Source organism: Hipposideros armiger, unplaced genomic scaffold (genome assembly GCF_001890085.2).
Source record: "Hipposideros armiger isolate ML-2016 unplaced genomic scaffold, ASM189008v1 scaffold_1340, whole genome shotgun sequence".
Classification (NCBI taxonomy): domain Eukaryota; kingdom Metazoa; phylum Chordata; class Mammalia; order Chiroptera; family Hipposideridae; genus Hipposideros; species Hipposideros armiger.
The window spans coordinates 18,599-46,453 of NW_017732690.1; the positions used below are offsets into that span (position 1 = coordinate 18,599).

Here is a 27,855-nt window from a genome sequence, read left to right on the forward strand (position 1 = left end):
ACTGCCAACTCAATTAGGGTTAGAATTTAGTATAGAAAGAATTTGGGAACCATTTAGATTAGGTAGTGAAATCTGTGGGGCTCCCATATGCTGAGGGACTTCTGCAATGGGAACACATGTTTTAGTTTCAGAGTTAGTATGGTTAGTATGAACCACTTGGCTCTCTCCAGGTTTTCCTAAGTTTCACCCATGGGTTGACCTGGCTATGGTCAACGTATGAACTAGGTAGGCTCTATAAACAAGAAGACTCCTTTAAGGGAGCTGAAGTTGACAGGTTGGTGGCATTCAGCATGGTTCTTGCAGGATATGGAGCTCTCTGACCCATCAGGACCACCAACTCAATTACGGTTGTTCTCAAACGCTCTGATAAAAAAAGCTCTTCAATTTTTTTTGACATTTTACTTCCTTTTCAAAGATTTTTATTAAAGTATAGCTAACATAGAATATATTAGCTTCTACAGTGTATACCATAGTTATTCAATATTTATATATTTAAAGTGATCACCATGATAAGTTCAGCAACCATCTTACACCGTACCACACTATCACAATATTATTGACCACATTTCCTATGCTGTAGATTACACCGCAATGACTTATTTGTTTTATACCTGGAAATTTGAACCTCTTATATACCCACCTGGCACAAACATAGTTATTACCATATGATTGACTATATTCCTTACGCCTTATTTTATATCCTCATGACTATTTTGTAACTACAAATTTATACTTCTTAATCTCTTCACCTTTTTCACCTTGCCCCCCAATTCTCCTCCCATATATCACCATATATCTCCTCCCATATATTATTTACAATAAATCTAGTAACCACCTGACACCATATAGTTACTACAATATTACTATATTCCTTATGTTATGCCCTACCTCCCCATAACTACCTTGTACAACCAATTTGTGCTTCTTAGTCCCTTCCCCTGTTCACTCACCTTTCCAACACCCTCTTAGATGGCAATCATCAAAATGTTCTCAGTATCTATGCATTTTTTTCTGATTTGTTTGTTTTGTTTTTCAGATTCTACATAAGCGAAATCACATTACATTTGTCTTTCCCTGTCTTTTATACTCCACTCAGCACAACACCCTCCAGGTCCTCTATAAGAGGCTATTAAATAAATGAATACACTATTCAAAGTGTTAAGAGACAGAATAATATCCATAAAAAAGAATAAGGAATTGTGAAATAAAAACAAGTTAGATGTGAATCCTGAACATGGAAAAATCTTGACATGATTTTTTTTAAAAAGAAACAGAAATCCTGAAAATGTCAGTACATTCTTCAAAATTTAAAATACAAATCAATACATAGGATAAACTCTAGATTAAAAACTCTTTATAATTGATGAATTAGGATATAGAATAGTAGCAATCACACAGAAAGCTATAGAACTAAAGAGATACAAAATATGGATGAAATGACATGGAAAGCAGACAAAAAGTTTCCAACACAAATTAAATAGGAAATAAAGTATAAAATAAAGGAAATGGCATATGGCAGAAAATCAATATTAGAAGTAATAATATGTCAGAACAATAGAAAAACATGAGTTTAAAGATTATAAGAGCATACAGGGTGCTAAGCAGGATGAAATAAACTTACAACTAAACATAATGGGAACTCTATAACATGAGGGATAGAAAAAAATTGTTAAAATTTAATAGAAAGAAAAGTAAGAACAATTAGATTGACAAAAGACATTTCATTAGTAATGAAATGCCAGAAGACAGAATAATATCTTCAAAGTTATGAAGGAATATCACTGCCAACTTAGAATTCTATATCCAATTAAATTATTGTACAAGAGGGGAGAAAATAAAGATATTTTCAGAAATGTAAAAAATATGAGCATCTACCTTTTATAGACCCTTGAAGAAAAAGTTACTAAAGGATATACTTTAGCAAGAAGAAAAGTACATTCATAGAATGTAAGAAATAGGATGTAAGAAAAAAAGGCAAGATAGTAAAATATATTGGTAAATCTGGTGAAATAATTTGGGGGGGGGCATTAAAAAGATAAAACTAATATAAGGAAGTATGGGTTTCAGTGAGAAGATAATGCATATAAGGCTTTTCTCTACTTCAAGGGCAATTGATGACATAACACTTAGAATAGGGCCAGAGATACTCCACTTTAAGAAGACATAGCCCTAGATGTGATCTCAGTTTTTAGTAATGTCTTTCATGAAGTGATCCCAGCTCTGGTCTCTTGTCAGGCACAGGGTGCTTTTGAGTCCCATCACCCTTCAGGAGTTAAAATCCTTTGTCTTAATCAGCTCCAGCTACTATATTAAAATACCATAGACTGGGTGACTTAAACAGTTCTACAGGCTGGGAAATCCGAGATCAAGGTGCCTGAAGACTTAGTTCTTGCGGAGGACAGGCTTTCTGGCCCACAGATGGCCACCATCTCACTGTATACTCACAGAACTGCTTTATGTGCTCCAGGAAAGAGTGAGCTCTGTTCTTTCTCTTCTTATAAAGACACTAATCCCATTATGAGACTCCACCCTCATGGCCTCACCTCCTAATTCCACCTCCTAATATCATCATATAGGGGATTAGGGCTCCAATGTATGAATTTTATGGGAACACCAACATTCGGTCCATAACATCTCTAAAGAAGTAGAATTATAACCCTCTCTGCCCATTTCTGGATCCATAGGTTTATGGCTTCAGCCCCTGTTCATTACTATCCCATTTGTGGAAATGTTTATCTTGTGAGTATGTCTTCTCTGACTTAAAAAAATTTTAAGCTGTTTATTATTATCTTCAGAGTATAAGGGTGAATTTCAAGCCAAAATACATAGTATTATACATATTTCCTTGACTGAAAGACCCCCAAAGACTGGGCTGAATTATCTGTAGTCAGCTCAGTATTACTACCACCTGCTTCCACAGACTTTCTACGTCACTGAAGAGAGACCAGAAATTACATTTCCCAGAATCCCCTTTTCTCTATGATCCTAGGGTAGTGTTAGTCAATGAGAAGCATTTGCATGAAATTGGAAGGCAGACATATAGGAGAAACCATGTTCTCTGGAAGCAGGTGTGAGGCTCTCTGCAGCTTCAGGGTACTCGCTAGTGAATGACTCTTTGGTACTGTAAGTAGCTGAGACAGCCAGTGGTAGTCTCTAGAGAATCTCTCATTTCAGAGTTGCTGGCTGAGATGAATGGTAGGCATTTCTCAAAGTTTTCTGATATTTGAAGCAGCTTTCAAGTGAGCTCTTCAGAACCTCTTATGATGGTGATGCAAGCTGAGATCATCACAAATGGCCTCCTTGACCTTCGCTCCTAGTCCTGCAAACAGATGTGAAGGACTCAAATAATCTTTTGGAAAGCCTTTAGTACTTGGAATAGATTGAGGAATGTGGTAGCTAGACTCCAGGATGGTCCCCCAGTGATTGCTTTCTCCTGGTATTTATGACTTTGTGGAGTACCTTCCCAGACTGAGTCAGGATGGCCCTGTGCATCAGAATAAGGTGGAAGAAATGGTGTATGTGACTTCTGAAGCTAGACCATAAAAGGCATTGTGGCTTCTGCCTTGGCCTTTTGAAAGGAACGCTGTGGGGGAACCCAGTTTTCAAGTCATGAGGACACTCAAATAGCCTGCTGGAGAGGCCTACCTAATGAGGAACTGAGGCCTCCCACCAACAACCAGCATCAACTTGCCAAGCGTGTAAATGAGCTGTCTTGGAGCTGACCCTCCAGTTCCAGGAAATTCTTCAGATGACTTAATGTCCAGTTGATCTCTTGAGATATCTCACACTAGAATTTCCCAGTTGAGCCACTTCCAAATTCCTGGCCCAAAGAAACAATGACAGATAGTAAATGATTATTATTGTCATAAGCTACTAAGTTTTTTTCTTTTTATTTGGTGGTGGGGGGAGTGATATGCAGAAAGAGATAATACAGTGGCTTCCATTTTCCTACCAAACCCTAATTTAAACTTTCAATTCTTATTTTTTCCAAATTGTCTCATGTACCTATACAGTCACCAAATAAAGTGAGTTAGACCCATTACTATTTTCTTGCCTGGAATTATTTGACAAGCCCTGACAGCTTGTGTTTTGCAAACTGGTTGCCAATTTTCCTGGAAGGGTTGTTTGTATCTCCCAAGATTATCAGCATACTGATTGCTTATTCTCTTTGAAGGAAGAAGATGACAGGTTTGAGAGTGGTCAGAATGTAACTGGTTGAATCCCATTTCTAGTATTTTCTGGTTGTATTATCTTGAGCAAATTTCTAAGGCTTCCTAACTTATAGTTTTCTTGACTAGTAAATGTGAAAGTAGCACCTAGCCCAAAGGTTTATAAGCGGGTTAAAAATTTTAAATATATTAAAATCTTACAACATAGTGACTGGCACATAGTAACCATTTATTTACTAATGGTTTCCGAGATGATGATGACAATGACAAAGTGTAGACTTTGGAGTTTGGCATTCAAGGCCTCCCACAAGTTCCTTCCTATTTCAATGATCTATTTCAATTATCACTCCCGGGACCACTTTATTATCTCTTACAATTCTGTGAGTTGCCTGGGATCGGCTGTGTGGCTCTTCTGCCCCATATGGTATCAACGGCAGTCACCTGAGGGCTTGACTGGGTTGGAACAGGCAAGGTGGCTCACTCCCATGACTGGTCTTAATACTGCCTGTTGGCTGGGAACTCAGGTGAGACTTTGACAAAAAAGCCTACACATGGCTTCTCTATACGGTCTGGGCTTCTCACAGCATGGTGGCTGGATTCAGAGACAGAGTTTAAAGAGCAAAAGTTCCAAGAAGCAGGAAGTGAAAGTTACTGATTCTCTGAAAGTCTAGGTACAAAACTGGTAGAGCATTATTTCTGCTATGTTCTATTTGTTACTCAGTCATGGAACCAGCCCAGAGTCCAGAATAGGAGAAGTCAAGAGTACCTCTCAATAAGGACAGTGACAAAGAACTTGCCATCATTTTAATCTACCAGTCCCTACCTTCCCCTCCAAATGTTCTCCAAAATATCCCTATGGGGATCCTATGAAACAAAGTAAGTCTATTAGCTTTTCCAAAATATGTCTGGTTGTTCCTTGCCTGTTTGTCCAGAGCAAGCCCAGCCCTCTCCACAAAGCTTCCCCTAGCTACCGGTAGGACCGACTGCCAGCATTGGCCATTGATCGGTGCCTCCTGTGTAGTTTTATCTATGACAACACATGCACCTGATACTTGACACTTTCCAGACTTGATTAGTTATTTTTTTTATGTAGTTTCCCATTGGGTTTTATATGTCTTGGCTTTCTGCTTAAGCCTGGTACTGATCTTACCATTAATCAGTGCCTAGTAAGTATTTTCTGATTAAGTGACATCCTGTGGGGAGGCAGTGGTGGGAGGGAACTGGCATGGATTGAACACAGAGTCGAGTATGATGCGAAGCTGACGTGCATTAGTGCATATATTTTTCATGACCACCCTATCATAATTATCATTCCCCTCTGACAGATGAGGGAACCGAGTCCTTACCTTGCCTGACTTCACAACCAGTCAGTGAAAGAACCAGAGCTAAATGCAGGTCTGTTTAATGCCAAGGCCCTTATCTGCCCTTGGTATTGTCCTGCCTGCAACTCCTTGGAATGAAGCTATCTGGAAAGGAGGGGAAAAACTTTGTAACTGCAGGCTGCGGTTTCTACAGCATTTGAACCATAACTCCCCACGGCGAGGGCACGCTCGCTTCAGCCTTGCTGAGTGCAGGCAGTCACCACCGCCTGGGACCAGAGCTAAACATTAACCCACTTGAGCTCGGCTTTTTCTTTCCAACTCCCGTGGCTTCCAGTGGCTTTGGTCATAGGCCCTCTCCATTAGTATTTCCTTTTGAACAGCTTCTGGGCATCACAATGACTTGTTTGGAAACACTGTGGCATATTTGTGGTGATTAAACTTCACTGAAATGTCTAGAGCCCCCGCTTCCGCAGGCCCCGTGGCTCCAGCCCTGTCCAGGAACCCTACTTACGCCTCCATTTGAGGAATCTCAAGAGAGTGCTTGTGGCTCCTTCTCCCCAGCCTCGGAAGGGAGCAAAATTGCTGGCCAGGCATTTCCAGTGGGCTTCAAGGGGATCAAAGAGAGAAAAGTAAACACTGAGGAAAAATGTGCTATTTATTCTTGGAACAAAGTTACATTGGCAGCTTTCTCCTCTCCAGTAATACTATTTTCCTGAAAGGATTACACACGCGTTTGCTTCCTCCCCTAGGATCTAACCACCACTCAGCTCATGACCTGCAACTTCTATCTCCGGCCCCCTCCCACCAGGCTTTCAGTTTTCTCACAGGCTGGGCAAAAATTAAAAAGATTAAAATCATCCATGAGAGAAAGTGGGTTAGTGCAGCTGCTGCAAATGCCCATGTCAGCAATCCAAGTCGGCAGCTCAAATAAACTCGGCCATGTGAGTGGCGTTCCTGGGCCACAGATGGGAGGATCTCAGAGATATTAGGCCTCCCTCCCCAGAGAAGGAATGAGGAGACTAAGGCTGAGTGAAGAGGGCTGCCAGGAAGAGGTGTCTTTCTTTGGGAGAGCAATTCAATTCATATTTTTTCATGGACGTGACTGCTTTTAATTAAGTAGTTGAACAAATTCATTGAAGATTATGGGGCAGGCTAGTTTATTGAGATAACTATTTTGTGTCTTGTTCTCTTTGCTATAGGTATTCTTCTCTCCTCTGCCTCAAGAAGGTAGTAAGACCCTGGTGTGCCCTTGTCTTTGGGGTTTGTTGTTGTTCTTGTTGCAGGGCTGAAAACAGACTTTCTAGTAGAAGACATCTTATTCCTGTTTTTGTTTTAGCTGCCTACCTCACGGGGGGCAATTGTGCTGCACTGCGCTGGGGCAAGAAGGGGCCTTTGGGTTTCTGAGGGTGCACAGCCTGACCAGAGGCTAAGGGGGTCCCTGAAAAGGGCAGAAAGAGCAGGATCCCTGGGTATGTTCATGAGGTGTGAACGCCTGGGCCCTGCTTTCCCACAGCACCCACAACAGGGGTAGGAGAGGTGGGGGTGGGGTAGGAATGACTAAATAGTAAGGGCTGTGGCCTTGAGAACCCCTGTGGGGAGGCGGGGGGGGGGGAATCCGCAAGGCTCAGGCCTCAGAAGAACCTGCCTTGTGGTTCCATTGCAGGCTTGGACAATAAACCTGGATGAGGTGATGCGTGTAGACAGAGTCCAGAGGGCTCTCTTTGCATGCTCTGTATGGTACAAGTCGCCAGGAACCTCCTCCTGACCCTAGGGAGAAGGCATGTTCCAATAATGACTGAGATTAAATTTCCCTAGGGAGAGAATAGAGAGCTCAGGGCCAATTAAATTCAATTTAGAGAAACAAAAGAAGTGTGAGGTTTCTTGCACCCTAATCATATAGCAGCACCTACTAGGTGCTAGGCACTGTGCCAAACTCAAGACAGATGAACAAGCACCTATTACCCTCACAGGACTCCAATCCAGGTGAGGCGACATGGTGCAGAGCTCACGGTGAATACATGTCACAGATGTCACGGATACAGGGGACTAGAGGGAGCATTGCCTCTATTTGGGGGAAGGGAAGCCTTTTCAGAATTGCTTGCCTTTGTTCCAAGTCTTACAAGATGAGCTGGAATTCTTCAGGGGTGGGGGTGGAGTCAAGAACGTTCTGTACAAAGGTACAGAAGCGTGAAATAGCATGGCATGTTTGGGAGACGGTAAAGTGGCTGATGTGCTGAAGCAGAAGACAGACAGGTTGTTACTGGATGGGTGGGAGAGGCAGGCAGGGGCGAAGGGCTGAGCATACCATGCAAAAGCGTCTAGATTTTATCCTGTAGGAGGTGACATGAACAGATGCATTTGTTTTGAAGCAAAGCCAGTTAAGGAAGGTCACAGAGGAGGAGTGGTCACAATGGTAGGAGCATAGCTAGGAAATGGGGAAGCGCAGAAGGGAAGGGAGGAGAGCTTGTGAAGAGGGAAGTGGTGAGCAGCGGAAAGTACTGCAAGAGGTCACCACACAAGTTCAGAGACAGTCTCTGGATTTCGAAATTTGGAGGCTATTAGTGACTTCCATGAAGGCAGTTCAGTCGAGTGTTGGGAACAGAAACCAGACTACAGTGAGCTGAGGATTGAATGGGGGCTTAGAAAGTGATGATGACAAGTGCACCTTGTTGTCTGAGGTTTGGTTACGAAAAGAAAGATATAGAAGAATATCTATCAATGTGTACAGCACGTGAAAGATTTATTTAATAATAATTTATTAATGTGTTTTAAATGATGGGGCAGTTTTAGGCATGTTCAAGGTTAAGGGGAAGAAGGCAGTGAAAAGATCAAAGAGAAGCGAAGAGGGAGTGGAGGAAGGAAGAAAGGTCTGGCAAGCAGGGGCTTGAGGCATAAAGAAGACCCTCTGACCTGACCAAACTTCCGTGTGCCCTGGGGGTTTGAGGTCACACATCTGTGTGGCAATTTTGTCACTTTGTACATCTCATTACAGTAGTCCCCCCTTATCAGTGGGGGATACTTTCCAAGACCCTCAGTGGATGTCTGAAATAATAGATAGTGCCTAACCCAATGTGTTTTTTCCTGTACATACATACATACCAAGGATAGAATTTAATTTATAGATTAGCCACAGTAAGAGATTAACAACGAGTAAAATGGAACAATTATAATACACTGTAATAAGTTATGTGAATGTGTGGTCTCTCTCAAAATATCTTGTACTGTACTCATTTTTTTACTTAAAAGGAAGCACTTTATGGCTTCTCTTTGGCATATGTGAATTGCCAGCAACACTACTCTTGCACTTCGGGGCCATTATTAAGTAACATAAGAGATACCTGAACATATGCACTGTGATACCAAAACAGTCAATCTGATAACTAAGTGACTAATGGACTGGGAGTGTATACAGCATGGATACGCTGGGAAAAGGGATGATTCACCTAACTGGGTGGGATGGAGCAGGAAGGGGCAAGATTTCATCACCCTACTCAGAATGGCATTTCAATCTAAAACTTAGGAATCGTTTATTTCTGGAATTCCCCATTTACTATTTTCAGACCATGGTTGGCCTCGGGTAACTGAAACCACAGAAGTGAAACTGGATAAAGGGGAGCTCCTATATAGTAAACCATCACGAATAAATCCAATGGATCACAGGGTGACTACATTAACCATACTGGTTAATTGGAAGGATTCCGTGTGGACCTTTTGGTGAAGCAAATGAATGAGACTTTCATTTATGACTTATTCTGTTAGGTCCATAATCTTAGACTCCTTGTTCACATCCAAAGTGGATCCCAAACTCCATTAGCTGTGTCCAAACACAGGAGGCTGACAGGTTGCTGGTAGCAGATACCAGTTAAGGAATGGAAATCACTGCAGTTTGGGCACTGGGGTAACGGAAAGATTGGCATCCATTTGGTTTAATCAGATCTAGCCCACCTGTGCATAAGGACACCATGTTCCAGCACTTGCTACCATAACATTTATGAATTAAAGAACTGATTAAATGAATGCTCTGTGGGGTTTTCAGAAGTTTCACCCCTTGCCACGACCATCTGTTTTAGTTAGTGAACACCCTTCAAAGAAATGAATTGTTTGGTATGTGTTGTCTTCTCTTCTGTGTTGGCCCATTTGTTTTCCAGAACAAATCACTCTATTAATTTCACGAGCTCACACCTTTCACAGAGTTACAGGAAAGAAGTCTCTGAGGAATTTGGATGGGTTGCAGTCAGCCTGATCATGGAGCACTGAGATACAGCTCAGTGTTCAGTTCCATTATGCTGCTAGGTTGAGGCTACTTTAATTCAAAGTTTACTTTCTGTTGAACTCATGTTTCTTATTCCCCTAAAAAATGTCTTTTAATAGTTTACTACATATGAAGTGTAATTTTTTTAAAAAGTCATGGGACTAAAATTACTTACAGCAGGATTTCTCAATTTTGTAATGACAGTCAATGGTATTTTCAATATAAAAATAGACAGTTATCTTGTAGACAGCTATTTAAGGTCCTGTATGTTGTGGCAGGAATCTAACTTGTGTTTTCTTAAAGAACAACTACTAGCAATTTTTTTTATAATTGAAACCTCTCATTTTTACATTTTGTGTGGTTGATTTATTAAAGTTCTGTTCATGCTTATTTAACCTCATTAGCCAAGATGAAAAAGCAGAGACGGTGTCCAGCTGGGCATGAAAATCTCCCTACGGAAAATGGAGGGGAAAGAAAAGCAGCAAAATTTACACTCAGCTATGTTTATAGTTTAACTGGTGAATATGTTGATTTAAAACCTGTCATTAATCAAAGGTAATGTTGTATTGGGCAGCAGCAACTGGCTAGAGAAATATTTTGATCTCTACTCTATTACCCTGAGCAAGACAAAGTGGTTGAGCCAGAGTATTTAGATCTCTACTCTTCAGACTGGGACCATGAGGAAATAATTCAATGAGATAAGCCTCCACTTTGCAATACATTGAAGACACACTTAATTAATGCTTGTTCTTCATTATCGCAGTCCCCCTGGGCACATAACATTTTAAGAAAGGTTGGGGAGGTGGTTAGAACATTGGCGTCCTCAGCAGTGTGCTTATATTCCCTGGGCTTATTTCTATTAAAATTTCATTGGAACAACTGAATGGTGCTCCCAGCAGTCTTTCACATTCCTTCGTACAGGTACAATGTTGCTCTCTGAAAAGGAAGAGAATGTCTGGTGAACATGGATTTTATACTTTAGTTGTCTACATCTGGAAACTAGAACTTCAGAGGGGGCATAACCATCAACATTGATTTACTTGGTGATTAAAGGCATCCATTGGACCTTGTAAAAAATTGGTGACAAGGGCCGGCTGAGTGGCTCAGTTGGTTAAGAGCTCGCTCAAAGGTTTGAGCTCTGAGCAACAGCGGTTCGAGTCCGGCCCGAGCTGAGCTGCCGCTGAGCTGCCAACAGGTGGCAGGATGGCTCAGCTAAAAAAAAAACAACAAACAAAAAACAAACAAACAAACAAACAAATTGGTGACAGGTTGGGCTGTACATGTTCGGTGCTGCGTTCTGACCTTTGGTGTCTAGGAGGTGTTAGTAGCTAAAACTATCAAATGACTAGTCTCACTTCAGCAGGAATGAATGTTGTGGAATGAATGAATTTAAATGCCACCTGGTTAATGGCTATCCATGGGCTTTAACAGAAATCCCATTACTTTGCCAGGGAATAAAATAGCAAAAGTGAGGCAGTGGGTTAAAAAAAAAGAAAGGAATTGTCCTGCATCCCCAAACTAATATTTTAAACAAGTACACATTTTTGTTTTCAAGCTTATTTTTGCTAAGATATATAAATATAAAATAACCATAGGGCAAAACATTGAAAAAAAATTCCTGGCCTCCTGATTTTCTTAAAGTGACATCATTAACGGTGACATATTGGTGTCTCTGTCTGCACATCCATTAGCCTCTCATCGGTCCATGAGGCAATTTCCTTTGTCTTTCATTATTCGGGTTACATGACTGCCTTGCTCTGACGCTCCTGGAGAGCATTTACTGCTTCTGGAATTCATAAGCACTGGATGTTTGAAGGCTTCTTGTAAATAGCAGTGCCACAGGAGAAGGGCAAGGATTCTGGTTTCAATCATTTGTACTTTCTTGGGATGGAACACGATTTCCGAACCCTTGACCATGCGGGGATGACCTCACTCACTCAAGGCTGAGATAAATCCAAGGATTTTTGTCAGCCTGGCATTGTCTTAACAGGCTTTGGACAAGGGAGCGATTTTGATACCTTTCTTTTCCTAATGACTTTTGGAGATCATCCACTGTTGCACTGAGTGCCTTATTGTTTTGTAAACCTCTCATCTGCATTTCCTACAGAAGTGGTTCTCAACCCTGACTGCATGTTTTAATTACCTGCAGACGTTAAAAAAAAAAAAAGGCCCCACCCTTAGAGATTCTGATTCAGTGGATCTGGTCTGGAGCCCAACTTGTTATTTCAAAACACTCCCCAGGTGAGGGCTGAGTGGAATATGCAGGTTGCCTATGGCGTATAGGACAATTCCCTGGGAAGGGCAGGCCGTGTCCAGGAAACGGCAGTTACACTGAACTGCACTGATAGACATTTCATCGAAGGCATCCTGGGTGCCTTCAGCAGCTCATCATTTTGAGGTAAAACCATAGGGGTCTGAAGGTCTCATTTTACTTTGGCTGGTAGCCCCACTTTGTTTTGTTGTCCTCCTTTGAGTGTTGTGCCTTAGTTCCCACAACCGAGTTTGTATTTTTGTTTAAGGCATAGAACCAGTACCAGTAAGAATTTGCCACCATGAGCTTTGTGTAAAACCATCAAGTTACTGTCATGCAAATATGGGTGGGAGTATGGGAAGTGGAAGCCACAAAACTGTGTCTGGGTCCTTGTCAAAGCTGGCTGATGGAGCTCAGCGATGATGTGGACATAGGAATCCTCCTATCAAATCCTGGCATCGTGACATTTGTGTTGCTGAAGGAATGCCACAGCCTCCCTTCCCTGAGAGTTAAAACTACCATGTCACCTTTGTGTCTTTTTCTGGCTTTCTGACTTGCTGGAGTACTGATCCAGATTTGTGCTAACTGAAGGGGCTCGGGGGACTAGAATTTTTCCATGAGTTGGAAGTGCTGCTGGCCAGGATATCAGCGTTGGGGTGGGGGGTGGGGGATGATGGAGCCCTGCACACTCTGTGGGTGGCTCAGGCCTGCGGGCATCCACATTAGCAAGAGCGCTCACACCCGAGCCCAGCTCACAGGCATGGAGGGATTCCTTCAGATCCTGGTTTCCTAGGATGAACGCTTTTCCGCTTCTCATTCCCCAGCCCTGGCTGTAACTGGAGCTGCATGCTGTGTGCGCATGTCTCCCTGCTGCCCCTGCCCCTGCCCGGCTTGTCCTGTGGATCTCAACCCTGCTTGTGTTCCCATCCACCACGGCCTTAAGGCTGGTCCAGCAGACTCTATGGGACCATGGGGTGGGGAGCAGCTTCACAAGGGAGCCACGGACTGAGCATCTACCCTGCTCTGGCTCAGGGGGCTTAAGGTCCCTTCTCACATCTGACCTAAAGTCTGAATTGCTATGTAATGTTATTCTTTAATTATGTCCCCCTAGAGATGGAAAATAGATGATTTCCTCTTTTATGATAGCTGTGCTACTAGTGAAGTACTGGACCCCCTCATCTTGGGATAACTCTCCCCAGTACATTCAGTTTCTCTTAACAGTCTATGTGTTATTTCCTCCCATCTCTTCTCAGGCTATGGAGTGTCACGCCACACACAGAAGCTGAGGAACAGGGCAATCAAGGACATCTTACTTTATAGGTGGGGAAATGGGGCATAGTTTTGATGTTGTATAACTATAAACAAGTGAATGGGACTTGAAATGAGGGCTCTCCTTTCCGTGGAAGGGGCAAGGTGGGGGGGGGGGGCAGGGGTGGTGAAAGGCGTGGACAGTGGTGGCAGTAAAGCGTGCCATTTAAGAAACTTGGGATGCAGGGACAAACAGATCTTTGCTTCATGACAGATGTCTCAGCTTTCTCATTTATAAAATAAGAAGAAAGTACTTAACCTGTCAGGATGCTATGAAAATTAAAAGAAATATATGTGTAAAGGACTGGCGCAGGGTTTGACACCTAAGAGGCTCTTGTTAAAAGGCAGTATGTACACACACATGCACATGCACCCACAAAGTGGGTAGCTTTGAGGCGTCCCTTTCCAAGGCTTAACCATATAGCCCACAGGTCCTCTGAGATAGCTTCTGGGGACATCTATTTCTGTAGGACCCCGGAACAGTCATTCCAAAACCCTTCTTTCAAAAGTGGTCTCTGTGCAAGGATGCATGCTCTAGAGAGCAACCTGTAAGACCCCCAAGAGGTCTCTCTCTGGCCACCTATATCCAGCTGCACAACCAGAGGCAGAGGCTGCCCTAGACGGCAGCTCTTTCCCTCCATATCTGTGATTCCTGAAACCAGCTGGAGTGTAAGGGTTCAACAGTATCTTCATAATTATAATGAAATGAGGAGACCCTAAGCAAAGCATTTAGCCCAATGCCAGGTGTGTACTATGCATTCAACAAATGTTAGCAATTCTTAATAGTACATAATAGTTTTAAATCAATGTTTTAAATCAATAGTTTTAAAGCAATGTGCGTGGGCCAGGGCACTGTTCTTTCTCTGGCTTAAGGGGCAAATGAATAGGTTCTGGATTTGGGCCAGTCCATGGAAAGTCTATGTCACCTACTGGCATCTGTGCACTATTTATTTATTCATTTAGTACACATTTATCGAGCATCAATTATGTGTGTAGCCCTGTGTTCAGCACATAATCCTTTGATCTCGGGTGTTCGTGCATGTCTGTGTACAAGGCTGGCACTAGCACACACAGTGCTACACCAGGAAAACCCATTTCTCAACACTGCCTCTCCCTCCGAAACTGTGGGGAGTACTTGCCCAAGTTTGGGAGAGTCATTTCGTGGCCATCAGAGACTAAAATCTAGTTCCCAGATTAGTTTAGGAAACAGAGGCCCTTTCCAGCCCACAGTTGCCTCTGTATTAGGGATACAACTTGTCAGTATGGTTTCATCCACACACAGGTGCTCTTTTCCTTTCTGAAGAGCTGTATTTCAAGGTTTAATAAAGTAGCTCTTGAATAAGTCTAGAACAGTGGTTCTCAACTCTGACTATATTAGATCATCAGGAAAGCATTTCAAAAATACTGATGTTGGAGCCCCGCCCCTGACCAATTAAGTAAGCATTTATGTGGGTGGAACACAGGCCTCATAGTGTCTTTTAAAGCTCTCCAGGTGTTTCTACTATACAGACACTCTAATATATAGGCAGTGTCCTCGCAGTGCTTTCAAAATGCTAATGCACACTGGATTCATCTGGGGATCTTGATAAAATGCAGATTCTGATTCAATACGTTAAATGGGGTTGGAAAGTCCCCATATCTAACAAACTCCCAGTTGATGTTAATACTGCCAATCCCTGGACCACATTCGGAGGTGCTCTGGGATTCTGGTCATCCGCTGGTCACTGGTTACTCCGGTTACAGCCAGAGGCCTGGAAGTTACTTTTTCCCTTCATTCTCTCCTCATCGGCACCCTACAGACTCTTGGTCACTAGGTCTTGTTAATTCCATCCCACCGCTGGCTGGCTCCCTACAGCTCCTATCCTCTCTTGATGCAGTGTTTCGCCACTCTCCTCCCTGTTCACCCACCATCACTCCCCATCCTGGCTGTGTTCTCTGCTAGACTGCCTCCTGATGGGGCTTTCTCATTCCTTCTTGCCTCTGCCCATGTTGTTTTTACTCCGAAGAAAGTCCTTCCAGTCCTTGATCTCTTAAGAGACCACACCATCCCTGGATTTCCTCTCTGCCTGCACCAATCACCTATGACGATTGTCTAGGAACAATATGCCCTTCTGGTTCGTTTCTGCCCTGCTCAGCGCCTATCATGCTCTCAGAAAAGTCACTAAAGTAACAAACAAAACCCTAACTCTGAATAAGCAAGGCCAAACTAAGACCTCAGCTGCTCTCCTTCTGATCAAAATGAACATTCCTTTGAGATTATGCATCAGGCTTTAAACTCGCTACTGGGAAAAAAAAAAGTTGATCAAATTTAGCCAAGTGAGTACTTACTTCCTGTCTGGGTCGGATGGCTTAATACAGGCTCAAAAGTAGGCAACGGGACAGGAATGAGAGGATGGATGCTGGCAGGAGCTTGAAGGTCTGCTTTTTAAAATCTGGGCTTGTCCCAGCAGGGGGAAAAGCCAGAGCTCTGGGACAGGGTGGGCACCGCCAACGGGGAGCCTTCCGGGGCGCTGGAGACAGTCGGAAGCACCGGGAGACAGGCAGGATTTAAGGAGCGTGAACTAACTTGGCGCGGAGGGAGGTGCCGCACGCTGCAGCCGTTCAGGTTTCGCGTCTTCCCAGCGCCCACATGGGCCGTTGGCTTGGGGAAGGGGGCGGGGGAGAGGGAGGGCAGGTCTGGAGCAGAGGGGGCGGAGGAGCGGGGAGACCGAAGGAAATGAGACAACCTTTTCCTCCCACTGACTCGGGCTCCTCCAGCGTCTGTGGGGCTCGGCGCGGCTGCCCGTGAGCTCCGAGGCCAGGACCCCGCGCCCCGTGCCGCCCCCTTTCCCCCACCCCCGCAGCTTCTCCCCTGGGATTTCTTTCCTAAATGCCAGCGCCGGCCTAAGCCCAGGGCATCGCTTTGTCGCGTCCTCCCCTGAGTGATCGGCTCCAGGTCCCCGGTTCGGCCCCGCGCACCCCGCGCACAGTCCCCGGAAGTGCGTGCCGGCGGCCCCGGCGAAGGTAAGCGGCGCCCGAGAGCGCGCCTGGGGCGCAGGGGCGCCCGGCACCCCAAGCGGGCCCCGTCTTCCCCGCAGCGCCCCCTCTGCAGAATCAGCCAGAGCACTCTGACCTGAATCCGCTGCTTTGTTTCTGACCCCTGCCCAGGTGTTGTAGGCTGGGTACCCCAGAGAACTCCACTTCCAGCGCTTTCTTTTTGCCTCCTCTTCCTCTGACTTTGCTGTTGCTTCCTCCGCCCCCGGCTTTTTTCTCTATATCCTACAACTCTCAGCTCCCTGTCTCTGCAGCCTGGCTTCGGGAGTGAGTGCTTTCCAAATCTCGGCGCTTCTCCGCTCCTCTGCCTCCCGGAGAAGGGGCTGAGCTGGCCGGCCTGTGGCCGTGACTGGCTTTGAACCCTGGCCTGCCCGGTGCGGACCTGCCTGAAATGTCCCCGGCTCACTTTGAACTCCTTTTTACCTGGCTCCTTTGAAGGCACCCAGCTCGCCGCGAGCTTTTAGCGACTTCCAGAACCCCGAAATCAGGGCGGACTGGGAGTAAAAAGGCTGTTGGCGCCCCCTAACGCCTCAGTGGGACTCTCTGCTGGTGGAGAGGGGTGCAGTCAGCTCCTTGCCGCTCTGTCTGAGGTTCCCAAAGATTGGGTTCGGGCTGGGGGGAGGAGCACTTGTTAAGAGTCGCACAAGGGGCGTGGAGTACTACAGATGGTTTCCAAGGCGAGGAGGGCCAACCACATCGAGTTAGCTTGCCGTTTTGCTTATGTTAACGGCCAAAGTTCTCACATCAAGCCTATGAGTAGGCACTTCTATTACTATTTTGCACATGGGCAAAATGAGATGCAGAGGGGTTAAGTAAAGGGCTCAGGGCCACACAGCTGGGAAGGGGGCCAGCCAGGATTTGGGTATCACCTGGTTTGTACAACACATCCCATGTCAAGCCCTACAGAGGGCTCCTCTGTCCAGTCTGAGCAGGAACCCACCATCAACTGCTGGCTTATACTTCTGGGGGACCGGGCTTTTTTCTTTTTGAGCTAGTACATCTTGCTGCTATTCAAATCCAGAGGCTTTATTTAGTACCTACTCTATTCTCCCAGTTCAATGGCAAGCACACAGGTTTCACCTTCGAACCTCACTCTTTCATCCTCCTCCCCTCATCCAGTCTGTCACCAAATCTGCCCCAGAAGGCTGGATTGAGTCTCTCTCCCTGAAGGACCGTGAAGCTAGATGGCTAAGAGCCGGGGCCCTGGAACCAGACCACCAGGGTGTGAATCCTGACTGAGGCCTTTCTGTACCTTTCTGTGGCTGGATTTCCTCATCTCTAAAGCGGGGATGGGAGGATTTAAAGCAATGGTTCTCAATTAGGGTTTTGATTTTGCGTCCCAACTGATGACATCTGGCAATGTCTGGAGACATTTTTGGCTGTCAGTGTGTAGGTGGGGGAGGAAGCTATTCATCTGATAGGCAGAGGTCAGGGACGCTGCTCAATTTCCTATGATGCACAGGACAGCCCCCCACCATGAAGAATGATTGGCCCCAAATGTTAATAGTGCTGAGGTTGAGAAACCCTGGTATTGTGTAGCAGTTCACTAAGAGTCCTATTATTCCAACTCTCATCCTCTTATCTGCTCCAGTTTGACCAATTATACCAGCCTCTGTCCCCAAATCTCCTTTCATCCCAGTGCCAGAATTCTGCTGTTAAAACCCCAGCAGGCCATGCTGCTACACTGCCTTAATACCCTTGTTGTCCCCCAGTGCCAGCAGAAGGGATGGGAATCTGCACCTGTCTTACAAACACTGAAGGTCGATCCTATGCGTATTAAAGCTCAACAATCACTGTCTTACAGAAGAAAATCTAACCTCCGACGTGGACACACACAGCTATTCATGACTGGCCTCACCTGATCTTACCAGCCTCCCTTTATGCCATTTCCTCTATGCGCCCACCATACCATCCAACTCATTCTTCTTTGGGTATTCTGGGTCCTGACTTTTTGGAATGCCCTTCCTCCTCCTTGGCTGGCAACTTCCTCATCATTTTTGGAGGCTAGAGCTCCAGTTCCCTTCTGAGTGGAGCATTCTTCAGGTCCTGCAGACAGCCCCCTGCTACCCCAAGCCTCCTCCCTCCATTTTTTCTCAATATATCTTTCTTGCAGTGTGTACTGCACTGTATAGGGACCTCTACGTCACGGCCCCGTGGGTCTCTGTGTCCCTGAAACCTAGCACTGTGCCATGCTCGCGGTGGTGCTTAAGCTTGTGGGCTTTGGAGTCAGGTTGCCTGCGTTCCGATGCCACTTATTAACGCTGTGACCTTGAGCAGATTGACTCAGTCTCTCAAAGCCTTATTAGTAAAATAGGAAGACATAGCCTGCCTTCTCTGCACACTAGTGTGACTAATTAATGGGATACTAATTATTCATTTTAGTACTGAGTGCCTACTCTGTGCTAGGACATGGTTCAGGTTTAGCATTTTGTGTTTTTACTCATTTCATCCTCACAACAACCCTTTAAAGTTAGTACTGGTATAACCCTATTTTGCAGAAAAAGAAATGGAGGCACAGAGAGGCTAAGCAGTTTGGCCAAAGTCACACAGCTAATGAGGGGTAGGGCCAGGATTCATACAGACATCTGGACTGCAGAACATACACTCTTCACACTATGCAGATAAAGGGCTTAGCCCAGTGCTCAGTAAACGTGAGCTGAGATTTGTTGTTTGAATTGCGAAGAGCTAAAGTCCACTGGGTTTTCTACCTGCAATGCTTGTGATCTAAGCCCGTGCCATTATTTGTACAACTCCTGTTCCTTTCCTCTCCTCCTGACCTTGCCCTTAGCCACAGGGGGACAGGACATTGGGGCCAGTCCCCTGTCATAGTGCCAGGTCAGCACCAATGAACTTGATGCTAAACGGAGCCTTACGTGTGCCTGGTCAGGGTCAGAACAGTATTAACCATTTAGGGATGGGGTATGGAGTCAACACAACTGCCTGGAGAAGAGAGGTGCAGAGTTGGGGTCAGGAGCTACCTGACTCCAGTTTTGTCCTTTCCAAGCACATGCCCCCTTCAGCGTACACCTAGCACATAAATATTGGTGAAATCAATCAGTGAATGTGGGATGGATGGATGAATGCCACCAGCTGGGCCTCCCACCTTTTACTTGATCAGATGTAGACTATGCCTTCTCACCAAGTGTTTTGAGAAACACTCGTAAATTAAAGACAAACCTTGGTGAGAGAATTTAATGACCCATATGAGGTTTTGGAGAACAAAGTTTGGAACCAGTCACTGATCCTCTATGTGACACCGGATACTAGGTGACAGTTGATCACTTCACCAACTTGGAATCTTTTATTTTCCTGAATGCAGCCCTGGCTTTGAAAGCTGAGCCCACTCCTTGCTGGTCCCTTGGCCATTTGCTCAATAGGCCAGACTGCCTTGTGCAAATACCTGCACATCTGTGTACTCTGGCTTCCTCCACAGCTGCTCTGCACAGCTGTGATCCCCTGAATTAGCTTATTTTGGCAGGTTGTCCCCAAAACTTCAGTGGGATGAGGTTACCTGGTGTGTGCAAGGCCTTTCGGTTTTGTTAGGGGTTGCAGACGTACTCTAGTAAGGCTGCTTTTGAGAGTGGAGCAGGGTGAGGACTTCCCTGTCCATCAACATATCAGAGACCCTTCAGACCCCATGTAGCACTGCGTTCCCCCTTAGACCCAGACTCTTACTGCCTGCTGGCATCATCCTGTCTCCTGGGTCACCAGTTACCTGATCTGAGAAACAGACTCCCCTAGAGTGCTAATGACTGGAGTAAAAGACCCAAGATCTGTGGGCATCACTTGCATTTTCACTGAGGTTTTTATAGCCTGGCCCAGAAGATAAACTAACCCAGGACCCAGTTGTTAATGTCATGCCTGGGGCCAGGTTCCCACACTTCTGATGTCATACTCTGTTGACTGTCATCTTGGGTAGCACCTCTTAACTGACCAGATTTTTTTTTTTAACTTTATTGGGGAACAATGTGTTTTTCCTATGACCCATCAGCTCCAAGTCAAGTTGTTGTCCTTCAATCTTAGTTGTGGAGAGCGCAGCTCAGCTCCAAGTCCAGTCGCCATTTTCAATCTAGTTGCGGGGGGCGCAGCCCACCATCCCATGTGGGAATCGAACCGGCATTCTTGTTGTTAAGAGCATGCACTCTAACCAACTGAGCCATCCAGCCACTCACTGGCAGCTCAGCAGCAGCTCAGCTCAAGTCGTTGTCTTCAATCTAGTTGCAGAGGGCGCAGCTCACTGGCTCATGTGGGAATCGAACTGGTAACCCTGTTGCTCAGAGCTCGTGCTCTAACCGACTGAGCCACCCAGCCGCCCCATTAACTGACCAGATTCTTAATGAAGCTGGTTCCTGCTTGTGTGTCTGGTTCTAGGAAAAGACACCTTACCCTGTAAGATCTTGGGCTGTGTTTCCTGTGAAATGGACTTCTGTTGTTTGACTCTATGTGAAATCCTGTTTGGTGCTATCAGGGGCGTGTGATCTAGACCAGACTAGACTAGAGTGGTGATGGGATCTTAAGGTATTAGGGAGGGTTTAGAATACATGGGAGGTGAGTAGCTCTGTGCTGGGTGCCAGAGACACAAACATGAAGAAGGCACAGTCCTTGTCATCAGGGTCACAGTCCATGACATGGGATGGACACGTGAACAGGTCATCAGAGTGTGTTAAAGGGAATAGGAGAGGCCTGAGCGGAGAACTGGGAGCTCAAAGGAACCATCCACTGCCCCTGCTGGAGGAGTCAGGAAGGGCTTCAGAGGGAAGAGGATGTTTGAGTTGAGTCGTAATGGAGAAGTAGGAGCTTGCTGGGTTTGGGAGGACTGGCGATCATGGCTATTACAGACAGGAAACTGCATGCACATGGTGCAGAGCCAAGAAAGGGCCTGGCAGATGAGGACGTAAATGGTGGGACTGGAGCTGGGCCTAGCAAGGGGACTTGGACTTTTCAGCAGTCCAGGGGTCTGCTCCTTATATTGGGAGACAATGGGGTGGGCGTTTAGAGCTCAGGTGTGCCAAGCTCTTCAAATGGTGGCTCTGCCTCCTGTCTTTGCTGGCCTGTTTCCTTTTGGGTCAGTGGAACTAGAGTCCAGGGGCCTAGGGAGGGACATTGTCTCCAATAAGCAAAGAAACCCGTCACAAACAAAGCTGCGCTCAGTGGTTGGGGGCTGTTGTTTTGTTTTCTTTTCAAAGCCCTGGTAGATGAACTGTGATGACCCCTTCAGAGTCTAGGGTTTTGAACATTACCTTTAGAGCATTCAAAAGTCTGGGTGAATTGCTAAGTAATTGATAAGTTTCTCAGGACTTAGAGGGAGGGAGGGAAAGAAAGAGAGAGAGAGAGAGAAACAGAGACAGAGACAGAGAGAGCTAGATATTGATCAATTCTGTTTTACATGAACTCCATTATGTGACCCAGCAGATCAACTGTCAAGATAGACACATTTCCTGGGAATTGAGTTCACATTTGTAGCCCTTCTCTTTGAACCCAAAACCTTTGCATAGGGTTCACCACAGGTTGATTGGCTGATCGATACAGGTGCTTCTACAGGTTGTTCCCATACTTCACTCATTTATTCACCACTTAGTGAGCCCTTGGTACATAGGAGGTGCTTAGTAACTGACAAATGAGTGAATGAATGTTCTAGCATGAAAGTCACTTTCCGACCCTCAAGGCGCTGATGGCCTCAATGGGGAGATAAATAAGAAAACAGACCAACATAGCACAGTGGGCTAGTGCCATGACAGAGAAGATATGGGTACAGAGGAAGACCCAGTCCAGCCAGGAGTCAGGAATGGAGGCAGAGGGAGGCGTGGTGTCTGCTGAACACTCTCCCTCCAGGGAACGTGATCCTACAGTTGGTTCCTCATGGCAGATTGTAATAGTGGCCATTTTATATTTTATAATATAAAACTGGGGGTAGGTGCCAGGCCCCATGTTACGGGCTTTATGTACCTTTATCAAACTGGTCCCCACAGCCACCCTCTGAGGTGGTATCAGAGGAAGAAACAGGGTCCCAACCACAGCAGAAAGGCTGACCTGGGATCAGATCTAGGCCACGGAACTCGGAGCCCTTCACCCCTCCCGCAGAGTTTCTCAGGATGGTCATATTATCATCATCAGATAGGATGCTCTTTAGAAAATCTAGTTTTCAGAGAGGGAAGTACAGGTGTGTGGGTGGGTGGGGATTGGGTGGGAACTGCCATTTCCTTCCTGTCCCCCCTCCCTTCCCCTTGCCCCTGCCTGGTGTCTGAGGCCCTGACCTGGGCAGGTAGGAGCGCTCCACTCTGAGGTTCAGCACCTCTGCCTTCCTCCTGTCGCCCGTCTTTGATCATCCGGACAGCTTGCACTTTGTCCTCCACGGTGACAGGAGGCGGAAATGGTGCTCAGCGGAGAAGTCACCATAAACTTGTGAGGAAAAGAAGGCTTTTTACCAAACACCTGCTGTAACTTAAGCCTCTTCCCTTTGTCCTGTGCCCTCCTGTCTGTGTCACTCAGATGGGCAGTCGCTGCAGGGAACAGATTTCAGGGGATCTTGTTTCTGCAGGGACCCCGATCAAAAGGGCTGCCCAAAGCCGTCTTCCCCTGGGCATGGAAACAAACATGACTGGCTTGTCCTTTCACTAGCTCATCTTGTTAGGACAAGACAGGCCACAGCCACCCATGGGAGGGTTCGGGAAGGGCCTCTCACTGGAGGACGTGCGCATTACTTTCCTGCAGCTCCTGTCCCCTGTGCCACATGGCTGAGCAACCTCTGACAGCGGCTCCCTCCTTTGCTTCTGTGAAATGCAACAGTGAACCTGTGGGTGGGCAGGATGAACACTGGAAGGGGTGTCAACACTGCCACTTACCTGCTGTGAGGACTTGGTTCGTTCCTTTCTCAGCAGGTCAGTTATGTGGGCGGAGTGGTTGGCCTGCAAATTCTCCAACATTAGAGCCTGCTGCATGTCAGAACTGCAGGGTACACTGTGAGGACCTTGTGAAAATGCAGAAAACAATGACTTGGACATTTAGAGCCTGTTAAAGACACACATGAAAGTGCAGTGTCCCTGTGGGTGGGCTTGTGTGCTCACAGGGATAGCTTATTGGTCTTGTGTGTCTGCTCAGCTCAAGCTGTCAGTCAGTGTTTACTGACACCTTTAAGTGCCAAACACAGTTCTAGGTCCTGGGGACACAGAAATGAACGAGATACTCTTCCTGTCCAAGAACCTCAGCAATCCATTGTGGAGATAGGAATCAGACATAGTAATGAAGTAATTTGCTACCCATCTCTCTCATTAAAGTGAGTTTTTTGAAAGCAGGATATATGCATATATCTTGTTGATACCCAAATTACTGGAGCCTACTGGGAACCCTGGCACATAGTAGGTGCTTGATCGAGGAATGTGGCCCCACTCTAAAATGCTATGCTAGAGACAATCACAGAATGCCATGGGTATCCAGACGAGGGACACCCAACTAAACTCAGCTTGGACAACAGGTGGGTCCCAGGTCTAGGAGGCTGGAATGGAGGCATCCAGGCTGATGAGAGGAGAAAGACATCTTAGGCAAGGGACCTGCAAGATGTACAGCACGGCTAGGTGAGCAGGCATGGTGTGCTCTTAGAAAGGAAGGGAGTGAGGTGTGCTTGGAGAGAAGGGAAGCAGATCTGTAAATGGATGAAGCGACCACATGAGGAAGAGCCTAGCTGAAGCATTTGGATTTTATTCTGTAGGCACTGGGGAGTTACTGCAGGGTTTCACACAGAGGAGAGACTAGGTCAGAATTTCATTATAAAAATAGACCTCCCCTCTGGCAAAAGAGTGGATATCGGAGAGGGATAAGACAAGTGGCAGGAAGACAGGACACCATTGCACTTTATAGGGTGGGGAAAGCCTGGGGTTTAGAGTCAGACTGACCCCAGTCTACATCCCAGCCCCACAATGTCTTTGTGTAACTTAGGCTGTTAATTCAATGTATCTGAGCCTCTGTCTTCTCATCTGAAACTAGGGACTCTAATTCCCCCACTAATGGATGGTTTGGACAGTGGTCAGGATTATCGTGAAGTAAGTGAAGTGTCTGCTAAAGTGACTGATCCATAATTGGCATGTGATAATAATGGCCAATATTATTTTTAATATTATGATCACTTAGCTCACCCAGGTGAGAAATAATGAGGTTCTAAGACACTGGTAATAGGGGTGGAGAATTGGGCACAGATTCAAGAAATACTTTGTCAATAAAGTCAACTTGATTTGGTCACTGATCCAGCGGGGGAGTAAAGGAGGGGCCGGAGTCAGGATGACTCTGGAATTTTGGCCTGGGCAACCATGAGGAAGGATAGAAGGGCTATTCATTTGAAGAGGTAATGGAGGAGGAGCGTTTACAGGAAGAGATGATGAGCTCAGTTTCAGACACAGTGAATTTGAAACACCTTTGGGATGGCCAGAGAGACATGACTTGTGGGCAAATGGTTTTGTAGGTTTGACATTCAGGAGAGCGGTCTTAAAGAAGATTCACATGCAAACTTCTAACAAGAGGTGATGATGTCATGGTGTGGCTCAGTTGTTCAAGGAGAAGAAGCAGCATGGGAAGAGCAATTATAATGGCTAATGCTAATTGAGTGTGTACTGTGTGTTCTAAATACTCTGTGTGTGTATTAACCCTCTCAATAATCATGGCCAGGAAAGACTATTATCATGCCTGTTTTATAAGTGAATAAACTGAGTCACAGCTATAGTAAGTGACTTGCTCAGGGTCATACAGATATAAGTGATAGACCTAGAATTTTAGCCCAGGCAGTCAGGATCCAGGGCCTGTGCGATCAGTGTCTGTGCCAGACCTCCTCTGAGAGTGCGGGACGTAGGGGTGCAGCACTGACCCCTGAGGGAGTGAAAGGAGAGGACCTGGTGAAGGCAAGAAGGGCGGGGGCTGGGCAGGAAAGTAAGAGGAAATGGGAGGCTGGAATATGGGAGAAGAGCGTTTCCAGGAGGGAGGAGTCAGTCGCATTAAGTGATGTGGAGATCCACTAAGAAATGAAATATCCGTGGACTTGGGAATGAGGAAGCTGTTGGTGACTTAGTGAGGGGAGTCTAAAAGATGAGGTGGGTTGAGGAACACAGGTGGGGTAAAGAAGTAGAGATGTCAAGCATAAGCAATTTTTTCCAGAAGCTTGGCTATGAAAGTAACAAGAGAGAAGATGGTAATGAGAGGTATTAGGCAGAGGGAATGTTTTGGAGATGGTAAAGACCTGTTAATACACTCATATATATGGGGAGGGGCAGAGCCAGAGGAGCCCCCACAAAGGGGCCACAATGCGCTGTGCACACCGGGAGAAGTATCTCTATGTTCGTTTTCTTCTTCCACACGGATTTGAAATATTTCTTCCCATGTTCTAGGCAGCTTCCATGTCGATGGTTGGAAGTCACTAAGAAGCACCTCATAGTTGTTTTGGATCCTCAGCGTTTATTAAGTAGAGTAGAAACACACTGATTTCACAGTGCCCAATGGTGAATTATCACATGTGAAATCCAGACCACATCCAAGTCATGTACAGTGCGCCCTCCTCTGAATTTGTCTTTGAAACATTGTCTGAGAAAGCTCAGCATGCTGGGTGATCTGCAGACACCAGGGTGGTAAGGATGATGGGTGGCACAAAGACTTGAGAGGAGAGAAAGAGAAAACAGAGCACAGTGGAGGGTGGGCTGCAGGTGGGTAGGGGGAGGAGAGGGAACACTGGCCTTGAACTGGACATGCCGCCTGATCCTCTGAGCAGAGGGAAAGGTGACTGGGGAGAAGGTGAGTCTGTAGAAAGAGACAGAGAGCTGCTTGGGTCTTATAGGAAATGGAAGACACATTATAAGGAGGTTTGCAGGGTGACAAACCTGTGTTTAGAATGACCCTACATGATTTAGCTGCTGTCATTTAAGTTCTTAATAATAGAAAGATTGGCATTTCCTTATAAATGTTTTATTACCAGGTATAAAGTACATAGGTCCAACAGGCTCTGAAAAGATGTATTTATCTAGTGCAAAGACAATCTCTCTGTGTTTTAATACATAAGATTCTTTTGTTTAGGACAAGAGATAGATACCACAAAGGGTCAATGCTTGACTTAAACAAGAAACTCAGCTTTCCTTTGTTTATCATGCTGACATCCCTGAGGCTCAGGGCTAGAATTAGGGGTTGGCTGCCAACTTCATAAATTTCCCTTGATTGAAGGGACATCTCTGCTCTTCTTGGAAACATCCCATGAAATGCGCACACCTTCACAAAGGGCCTTTATGGATGGGGCTCTCCTAAAAAGACTGACCAGAATCAGAAAGGCCACACAGGAAATGGCCTTAGGATATATATTAATGTAATTTTCCATATGAACCAGCAACTCAGCTGAATTATTTACTTGATCTTGAGCTTTGGGTATCGGGAAAAGTCAACAGTGCATCTTTCAAGGATCACATTTCAAGCTTCAATTTTCCCCTGGTACTGGATGCTGTGCAAGGCAAGCCTCACCCTCTCCCCACCCCACCTCGCCACGGTCCCTCACCTGGATGTCGGCATGGTTTGGAGTGCCTTTGGCTGGGTGTGGGTGTGATGGACAGACAGATACTCTCCTTAGGGGCAGAGGGATGAAGCTGCAGGAGTCTTGCCCATCTTTCCTTAGTAGACCAGGAGTGGAGGATGTCCTTCTCCAGGATTGCATGGTGGGACATTGCATGGGTCAGTGCAAATGTGGACTCAGTGATATAATCCTACATGTGGCTTTATTCCAATTCCACAGGATCAGAATTTGCTCTCAGGGGAAAGGGCTATGTAAACGTTCCACATGGATTCCAAGAATGAGTGCATAGGCCTGCAAACTCATACATGCTCCAAAGTTATCAGTGGTGCTTATGCCCATCCAACCTTCTGGACTATGGGGCTGTCAAAGGGTCTGAGAGACAGTATCTGGCGTGCTCAGAAAGTAACATCTTTGATACCTTAGTTTCTTTCATCTGTATTTGATTCATTCATAAAATCTTTCTTTTTCTCATTCATCTAATCATTCATTCATTCACCAAAGTTAACAACTACTATGTGGCTGGCTCTAGGCCAGGTGATGGTAATGTGGTAGTGAATCCAATAGTCTTAATTCCTGCCGTCTTGGAGCTCACAGTTGTAAGGGAAAAGCATTAAAGAAATAAATACACAAAGAAACACATGATTACAAACTATGGTAGGTGCTCTGCTGGAACAGATCAGAGTGCCCTGGAAGGGAACAAAAGAGGGCAGGCTAGAGTGAGAGTGTCTATTGAGGAAGATAGATATATAGACCCGTCTCTACTGTATAGGCCGTACCACTTATTGGTGAGATATCGCGTCTAAGGGAAGGGTGGCTGATCCTTGGCTAGGGCTGAGGGGGCAATTCTGGAAGGCTTCATAAAGGAAGGGATATTTAAGAAGAACCTTGATGAATAGGAGTTGTGTATGTAGAAACGGAGCGGTGGTGTTCTGGGTGAAGGGAACCAGGTGTGTTTGGAGGACTCTCATTCATTGAGGATGGTGTTTAGG

At 45.6% G+C, this 27,855-nt stretch overlaps 1 protein-coding gene and 1 long non-coding RNA gene across 5 annotated transcripts in view; one reads left to right on the plus strand and one right to left on the minus strand.

Annotated features, from left to right (window-relative positions):
- Positions 1-1,072: 1,072 nt before the first annotated feature.
- Positions 1,073-16,919, minus strand: LOC109377250 (uncharacterized). 2 transcript variants are annotated; one of them, XR_002122842.1, is made up of 3 exons: positions 16,759-16,919; positions 6,003-6,095; positions 1,073-3,820 (listed from the first exon to the last, which is right to left on the minus strand). It is a non-coding gene; the product is annotated as an uncharacterized LOC109377250 (long non-coding RNA). The 2 variants fall into 2 exon arrangements; XR_002122841.1 differs by lacking the exon at positions 16,759-16,919 and adding an exon at positions 15,631-15,722.
- The window catches only part of EVA1A (eva-1 homolog A, regulator of programmed cell death), a 50,508-nt gene continuing 36,684 nt past the window's right edge, over positions 14,032-27,855 (plus strand). Inside the window, exon 1 of one of the 3 annotated variants that reach the window (XM_019633529.1) lies at positions 14,032-15,718. The gene's annotated coding sequence lies outside the window, so the exon portion shown is untranslated. Of the gene's footprint in view, positions 15,719-15,823; positions 15,908-15,988; positions 16,306-27,855 lie in introns of those variants that run through there. The other 2 variants (XM_019633528.1, XM_019633527.1) reach the window with 2 other exon arrangements.